We start from the raw sequence: 9,260 nt of genomic DNA, 5'->3' as shown, positions 1-9,260 counted from the left end.
TATGTGAAGCTTTATGATGCATTATGGGCATATAGGACCGCCTTCAAAATCCCTTCAAGGATGTCCCCTTACAAACTAGTTCTTGGGAAGACATGACATCTACCCTAGAATTTGATCCTAAAGCATTTGGACATTAAAGAAGATAAATTTTGATTATGTGCAGGTGGAGACTTCAGGCGAACGCAACTATTGCCAGGTTATATAAAGAAAAAAAAAAAACAAAAAATTGGCATGACAACAAAATTAGGTCTAAAGAGTTTTACAAACGATAAAGAGTGTTGTTATTCAATTCAATATTAAAATTGTTCCCTAAAAAATTAAAATCAAGATGGTGGTTCTTTTATAGTTGAAGAAGTCAATCCCTACCGGCCATAATCATAAAACATGAAGATGAAAGGATTTACGGCGAATGAACAAAGACTCCAACATTATTTAGGTGGAGAAGTAAAAAGGAGCTTAATTCTTTGGTCTTAAACAAGTCCAATGCCCTAAAGCCCTAAACAAAGTTAGCCAACTTTTATATGTGAATTAGGTTTATATAGATGTGATTAGAATGACTAACTTCGGTATCTTAGAGAGGATAATTACATTTAGTATATGCTTGAATGTGATTATGATAAAGTATATTTTCTTGGAAGGCACGTTGTCACATAGTTATCCAGTTCATTTTTATTTGTATTTGGTTTTATTTTATTTAAATGATGTGCATATTCTCCTGCAACAACATGCCATATTATATATATATATGAAAAGGAGACAGCAATATATCATGACACCACCACCAAAGAAGAATTTTTAGGATGGAGATGCCCAAATACGTCCCATAAGATATTTAAATATATTATTTGGATCGAGACACATGATCTTCTTGTGAAATAATAATATTCTCAATTAACAGATTTATAAAAATAGATTAAATGTCTTGTGGTCTAGTTTTATACCAACTCATTGTATAGGATAGCTTGACTCACATTTTTCCACATGAACATTGGGATCAAATCATTTGTGGCCAATTTTATCATTTGTGACAATTATAAAATTGGTCACATCAATAGTGTTATCAGGATAAGACACCCAACCTCATTCATATATTATAGACCTTTTAGGTTATTATTTGAACATAATTCTATCGTATGTCACCCACATATTGTTCAACGTTACATTAATAACCTTAGATTTTTCATATCATGGATAATATTAATTTTTCATATCATGGATAATATTAAGTTGCAAATAAAATAATTTAAGGCTGTATTTCAAAAATTCTTAAAATATATAGATACCTTTATTTTAAAATATCCCGTTGTTTTGAGTTTAAACATAAATGCCAGAAATTTTCTTTTCATAAATCATAAAATGGTGCAATATTTATCTTCTTTGCAAGGTAATCATTCACATCATTTAACCATTGTCGAAAAATAAAAGAAAAATTGTTTATTTCTTTAGAGAATATCGTGAATCTCATTCATTGTTTTCATACACATCGAACTTCTTAAATAAAGAAAATAAATTACTCGAAAACAATCAATTTGAAACTAAAACGATGGGAAACTTATCCATTATTCGGGCTTTAGAACATCCAAGGAGATTTGGTAAAAACAATAGAGATGAATTATATATATATTGTTTTCTTATTAACGTTGAGCAAAATGGGGATGTAGCTCACATGGTAGAGCGCTCGCTTTGCANCCTTTTTTTTTTTTTTTTTTCCTTATTCTGGGCGAGCCCAAACCAAGGCCCACAAATTGCTAAATCAACACACTCATAATAATAAAATAAATTCTATTTCGAAAAACATAATGGGGATGTAGCTCACATGGTAGAGCGCTCGCTTTGCATGCGAGAGGTACGGGGTTCGATACCCCGCATCTCCAATTTTTAATTTCCTTTTTTGTTCTTTTCGGAAAACATTTCCGCTTTTTTTTTTCTTTAAATCAAACATTTTCCGCTTTTTTTCTTTTTTTTTTTTTTTCTTTTTTTGATTTAAATAAAAACAAAAATTAGTTAAATAAATTCAACTCACTTTTACTTGATTCGTTCCATTTCCGGTCTTATTTATTTAACTTTATTTTTTCTTTGAAATTTTTACGACAGTTTCCATCTGTTATGTTTTATTATACACAATCGATTCCAGTAATTATTAACCAATTATAAATTTATTTTCTTTTATTTTCTTTCTATTTTAGTGATACACTTAATTCTATTGAATTACTTAATTAAAAAATAATGCCTAATTAAAACAACATGACATTATCTAATAAATACTAATAATAATGAATTCTATTTGGATAATTTATTTGATAGGGTTCGAAGAAATTCTACCATAGAAGATGAAGAGCAACTGCACACATTAAGTCAAGTATTGACGTACTTGAAAATCCAAATGAGACTACTCATATTGATGAGTAAGAAGCGACTCAACCAAGCAAACTCGAAAAAAAGGAAACGATATCTCAACGACTTAGACTGTCTAAGAATACCAACACAACTATTATAGAAGACATTTAAAGAGCTAGACATACGAAGAAGTATCACAAATCTTGGATGGACAAAAAACGATAGAGGAAGAATTATAGCCTTGAAGCAAAATCAAACCTCGAAAGTGCAGACTAGGAGATGTTAAACTCATCCCTTGTAAGTGGGTTTACAAAATAAGTATCCCCAGATGGATCAATCGAGAGATACAATGTCTGACTTGTAGCATGAGAGTTCTCTCATCAATATGGACTAGACTATGGTGAAACGTTTAGTCTAGTGGCAAAGATCACTATCATACGAGTCCTGCTAGCATTTGCCTGCAAGTAAAAATTGTGAACATTATAGCAGATGGATGCGAAGAATGTTTTCTTGTACGAAGAGTTGGAATGGAAGATCTATATGAACCAACCAAACGGCTTCAAGAATGTAGTTGGTCTCATGACCCGATACATGCAAAGTTCAAAGAAGCTTCATTTGAATATGGCTTGATGGATCTTAAGATATGTCAAAGGTACAATCGACTATGGTTTTTGTACAAAAGAATCGAAGACTACAAGTTAGTTAGATATTTTGATGCTGACTATGTAGGAGACTGCAATACCCAAAGATCAACCATAGGTATATATTCAAGCTTGGTTCAAAAACTATTTCTTAGTGCAGCAAAAGACAACCAATAATATCATTGTCAACTATAGAAGCGGAGTATAGAGTAGCATCTGGAGCAACTCAATAAAGTACGTAGCTAATACTCTCTTAATGAAGAATTTGCACAAGAAAGTTGGCTATTTGGTACCACTTCCTTGTGACAAATAATTTGTGGTTCATCTAGTAAAATAAATCTAGTGTTTCAGGTTAGAACAATGTGTGTAAAGGTGCACTACCATTTTATTAAATAAAGTTTTAAAAAAAGAAATCGAGATGCGGCCGCTCAAGACAAATGACCAAATAACAAAGTTGTTGAATACTAACAAATATGAAGGCTTGCAGTGTCAGCTCAACATGGTACATTGAATTAAGATTAGTGCCAAGTGTTGAAAGATATTACTAGCCCAACCATTGTCTATACCATTATCTAGATATCTTATTAATAAAGATATATCTACATATTTTAAGAATAAATCTCGTTATTTTAGGAATAAAAATTTAGATATTTTAGAAATAAATATAAAAAATAAAATCTAAAAGATCACACATATCATAGTCGGTAGAACGAGGGAAGAAAATTCACCAGTCAAGATGCCTCTAAAACTTAGTCTCTAAAGTATTGTGTAATGGATGTCTCCTCTCGATCTTTTCATAAAACTTAAAGATAGTGTTACAAAGAAGATAGAGAGATTGATTTCATACCTTCTTGTAGACGGTAGCTTATAGGTATCTAAGTGTCACCAAAAAAACTTAATCCTTGGAAGAGTAAAAATCAAAAAACTCTTTGTTGGTTGGGACAATTCAAACCATATGGAGTCCTGATTTCTTCATAAGATTTCTTCCTTCTTCTCTCCAAGAAGTAATTTTGGAAGGACAAATTTACGTGGGTGCCTCCAATTTTGGAGTCCAAACTCTCGGCCCCTTACCTATTTTCATGTAGAACCAACCTTTATGGGGCAATACAATGAGGACATCCTCAAGTCTCGGTATCTTCGTTGAACTCTTCTCCTCTCATCCTCGAAGCTAATGGTATCCTTTGATTGAAACTTGATGAACCATGGACGAAGAATTTGGATTTTTCCATAAAAATGGACCCGATAGAAACTTCTTTCGATTATCCTCGTTCTTGACGTTTTAACTTTTGTGGTCTTCATGCAAAAAAACTCCTTGAGTGCCTAGCAATCAATTGGAGCTAGTTTTGAGGGACAAACTTTGCATGTAGATTCCAATTGCATTTTCAAATTTTCGTTGCCCATCGACCAATGAAGATTGAATTGGTTAAACTTGTTTAATTCTTCATCAAACTTAAAAAATTCAGTGTAAAGAAATCACTAGTCTAAAAGTTGTAAACACTAGTTTTAAAAACTCCCAAAGCTTGTTTTTTTGTCCCAAAATTTCTTATGTATAGATGGAGCCTCCATTAACCTTATTTGTTCCAACAACAAACTTATTTTAACTTGAAGTTTCTAGATAGTCCCTCTAACCAAAGGGTTGCTGACTTGGCCATTGGATTTGAGAATAATTGTGACCATATCCAAATGTAGAGAGAATCCAACTATTGAATCTTGAGTTTCAAACAATTTTTGTCTATAAATGGAACTTCATAAACCTCTTACCACACGCTCTAGAGCCTACCTATAAAGAAAAATATGAAAAGAAAAAAAAAAAAACTAGAGAGAACGGAAAGGAGAGAGAAAATTCTCTCCATCTCAAATGGCTGACAAGATCTGAAGGTTTGGAAAGTTAGGAAAATGAAACTAAGAATGTTTGATTAATCCCCACACCTCAAATAAATTAGAATGATATAGAAATAGTAATAAATAGATAATAAATGAAAAGATAGCTTGGGTAATAAATCAAACATAAGATATTTGCCTTATAATAAAATATCACATATAATATATATGATAAACTATAATTTATTATTAAATATCCTTAACAGAAACGAATCTACGTTCTTTAAGTATTCAGCGCATCGTTAGGTTGGAAGGTAACGCCGAAAGAGAAGACGAGATCTGAGTCGGACACAACTCGCAACCCAACCTACAGCAGTACCCGAACCCCAATTGCGTGCATGCAACACAACAGCAATCAAACGCCTGCAGGCCATGTCGAGTGCCTCGACCCAACCTCACGTCTGCAGCAGCCCGCGACCTGCGACCCACAACCTACAACCCGCATACCAATGCGCCAGCCGCACCTAGACCAGAAGTTTCTATACACGTGTCGGTCCCTGATTCTGCCACGTGACATGCCTGCAGTGCGACACCCCTTCGACTTAGTCGACTTCTACAGCTCAGCTCAACTCTGTGGCTTAGAGGCTCAGATTTAGCTCCTTCAACACGGTCAAGGAAAACTAGCCATTTTCCACCGTTTCAACCATCTTGAAGCTGAATTTGGCCTTGTTTAAAGCAAAGAAAGTTTGGCCTTGTTTAAAGCAAAGAAAGTAGGTAGAAAGGTAAATTTCTCAATTTAATTTCAATTGAATTAAGAATGATTAAGTTACTAACGAAATGGAACTGATATTCCAATAGAAAATGACAACGGATGATAATTTGGAGCATTTTTTAGGAAGGAGAGCTAACGTACTCAAATTAGGGAGAACGCCAGCGAAGACCAACCAAGCAAGTGACCCAATCTTCGTTGATTATAATTGTGTGTTGTATGATGACACGTGTCTGTGGTTTCGCACGTGTCATAGGCCGCATATGCAAACTGTTATGAAATGATATGCAAATGTTATGCGATATTTGATGAATTGAGATGTTTTATGATATGTTATGATATGTTGACGACATGTTTGGGATTATTATGTGATTGTTATGATATATGATATGATATGTGCATGATATAAATTGTTATGTCCGAAAGTATGAAAGCGTTATGATATGATTGATATGTGACATGAATGATATGTTATGATTGACATGTAAAATGACGAACTAGCATGAAATACAACTTTGACATACGCGTGAGATTTATGATAAATGATATGATAAATGTTACGAAATATAATATGATATGTACGAAATGCTAGCGGGGTTATATTATTGATAATTAAAATGGAAAAATGTTGAGACCTCATGCATTATTATGTGTCATTGGGGGATACCCTATTCCTTCACGATAGTATGGACGTGTACGCTACAAGGTAGGAGAACTATCATTATGTTACTATAATGCTGCCGTAACGGTCGCTACTCCTAACAGGTGTCCGACATCAACAGCTACCAGAGAATACTCACCCGACTAGAAAGGGTCCTAGGAGGTGTGCGAACAGACTGGTGAGTCCATACTCGCACTTTTGGATTGTGTCTAGGGAAATTAAGTACACTTCCAAGTTGCCCGTTGGGATAATCGTCGTAGGAAAATAGAATGTTATGATAGGTCTCATGCATGTAACTGTATGTGTTTGCATCCCGATAAGGGGGTTGCTTACTGAGTAGTTCTTAAAATACTCAAGATATGTGCTACTCTACTTTTCAGGTAAAGACAAGGCTCCCCTGTACGGCTGACTGTGACATCGCAACTACGATAAAATCACTATCTATGTTGATTTTTCCACATTTGATAATATACATAAGGGAAGTTATGTATTTTTATGCGAAAACACACTTTTCTTTCTTCACATATAGTTTATTCTGCCTTAGCTTTTTAAAGACTAAGCGTAGATATACTTCGTGTTCCTCCAACGAAGTATTATACTATTATATCGTCGAGGTAAACAACGACTTACTGATTTAGATATTTGTGAAAAACTTGGTTCATCAAGGTATAAAGTGTGGCTGAGGCATTTGTTAGGCCAAAAGACATTACCAAAAACTCAAAAATCGTATACCTTGTCACACAAGTTGTCTTGGGTTCATCGCCCTTGGCAATATGCACTTGGTAATATTTTGACTGCATATCCAACTTTGTGAAGTATTTGACTCCATGTTGCTAGGTCAAATAGGCCATATATTATTGGCAGAGGATACTTGTTACGTATTGAGACCTTGTTTAAGGCTCTATTGTCGATGCACAAATGTAAGGTCCCATCTTTCTTCTTCTAGAACAACACGAGTCATCTGATATGACGCCCTTGCGAGAAGAATGAACCCTACAACTAGTAACTTGTCTATTTTCTTTATAAGTCCGGGTAACTCTGATGGAGCCTTCTGATATGCGTTTTTTGTTGGGGGTTTAACCCCTAGTAGGAGCTCAATTTCATGATTGATGCCACGATGAGAGAGTAACATCTTTGGTAAGCTGTCTGACATTATATCGATGTAGTTGTGGAAGACATCTTCGATCTCACTTGAGACATGCTCTATATTTGTTACATTTTCTACCATTTGTATGGTCATGGATGTGGCTTTTTTCAAACGATCCCTTTCTTTAATTGTAAAACATAAATTATTCTTACGTTATCCGGTTGTTTGATGATTGTAGAGATCACCTTGAAATTGCAGTCGATAATCACTAAACATTTCACTAGTGGCATTGGGATGACTTTACCAAGGAAGTCCATCCCATATACCACATCTTAGCCATTTATACAAACTATGACTAGACCCATCTCTCCTGACAAACCCCCAAATGGTAAGGAAACTCTCTTGGAGACTCATATGCTGAGTAGGGCCTTTTAATTAACAACTTTCATTTCTTGGTCTCTTTCTATCCTTAGTTTATCTACGAGCTTCATGGTTGGAGATGAAGTCGTGAGTTACACCCGAGTCCACCAAAGTACTTTTACTCGATTGAGAATTAATTAATAGCATTGACAAGCATCATCCCCTTCACAAACGCTTCTTTTAGATTGTTCTTTTTGTGTGGTTGATAAAAATTTCAGCGCTCTCATTTTTGGAGTGTCGTGGTCCTCTTCCTTCTTTGTCGCTAGTTCAGCTTCCACATCATTACCACTTTGCACTGATATTTGAAAGGCACTAAGGGTAGCTCGGTGAGGGCACACATAGAATCTAAGGAGGCCTTTATTGAAGGCCTTTACATAGAAGACATTGTAAAGGCATTTGATAGTTCCTTTAAGGGTAAGACCTGATTTGTTCTCCCATTTAGTCTATTACTTCCTCCATTCAATTTGTTTGTACCCTCATTCTTTTGACTCGTGAGCTTGAAAGGTCTGCCCTTGGAGCTTTGGGGTGGTGTATGTTTCCTTTGGATTCTAGCTTCACAACCAAAATCCAAGAGGCTCAGCCGCGGCAAGATATTCAACCTCCTGTTTGAATAGCTTGGTTCTTATAAAACACTTTGTCTTTTTCATATTCCTAATGTCCAACATCAAAGCTGATAATTGTTTGATGCAGTCTCACATCCCCCTGGTGTGTTCGACATTTTTAGAGGAACAACCTGAGTCCTTGACTCTTTTTTTAGGTCCTCCCATGAGGAGATAGTGCATGATTCATTTTGAATATCATCATTTTGCATCACGGTTTCCTTTGAAGGCAATTTGTTGAGCCCAAATGGAGTATTTATTTTGACTATCTCTCCCCATTGTTCTAACAACCAACTGAGTTGAACCTTCCACTGCATTCTAAGTTACTCATTGTGTAAATCTCTCTCTTAGGGAGTCAACACTAATAGCAATTCTTTAATTGGAACCTATTCAATCGGCCTTTCATATCATAATCAGTTCCACAAACTTGAGCTTTCCAGATCAAGAACTTCTTAGAAGAATTTCCAGATCAAGAACTTCTTTGAAGAACATCATTAAGAACACCAGCAATTTAACCATCTACTTTTTCTCCAACATTGTTTCAATCTCAACAAACTAAGATCTATTGTTACTTGTCATGATTGCACTCTCTTAACAATAAAAGAGTAATTGCATAATTGCACTCTCTTAACAATAATAAAAGAGTAATTGTGCAACATTTATTTTAACCTAACTAACAAGTTAGTCATTTCTTGGCAAACCATCTTTATAACCTTTTAGTTCAAGTCATTTTTTAAAACATATATATATATTTATAAAAGAAATGTGTTAGAAAATAATTTGAAAGAAGACCTTAAAAATAAATGTTGATTGTATTAAAAACATGTGGCCAAAAGAGGTTACAACATTTTCTAAAAAGGTCCGATGACTACTTGGTTCTCAGAGGCATTTCAGGAATGGTAAGGATAGACATAATTTTGTCAAA

At 34.6% G+C, this 9,260-nt stretch overlaps 1 non-coding gene across 1 annotated transcript; it reads left to right on the top strand.

Annotated features, from left to right (window-relative positions):
- Positions 1 to 1,801: 1,801 nt before the first annotated feature.
- TRNAA-UGC lies at positions 1,802 to 1,874 on the top strand. The gene has a single exon. It is a non-coding gene; the product is annotated as a tRNA-Ala (tRNA).
- The last annotated feature ends 7,386 nt before the right edge of the window (positions 1,875 to 9,260 follow it).

The sequence above is a fragment of the Cucurbita pepo genome, chromosome LG01 (assembly GCF_002806865.2).
Source record: "Cucurbita pepo subsp. pepo cultivar mu-cu-16 chromosome LG01, ASM280686v2, whole genome shotgun sequence".
Lineage (NCBI taxonomy): Eukaryota > Viridiplantae > Streptophyta > Magnoliopsida > Cucurbitales > Cucurbitaceae > Cucurbita > Cucurbita pepo.
This window is presented reverse-complemented; position numbering and strand designations above follow the sequence as displayed.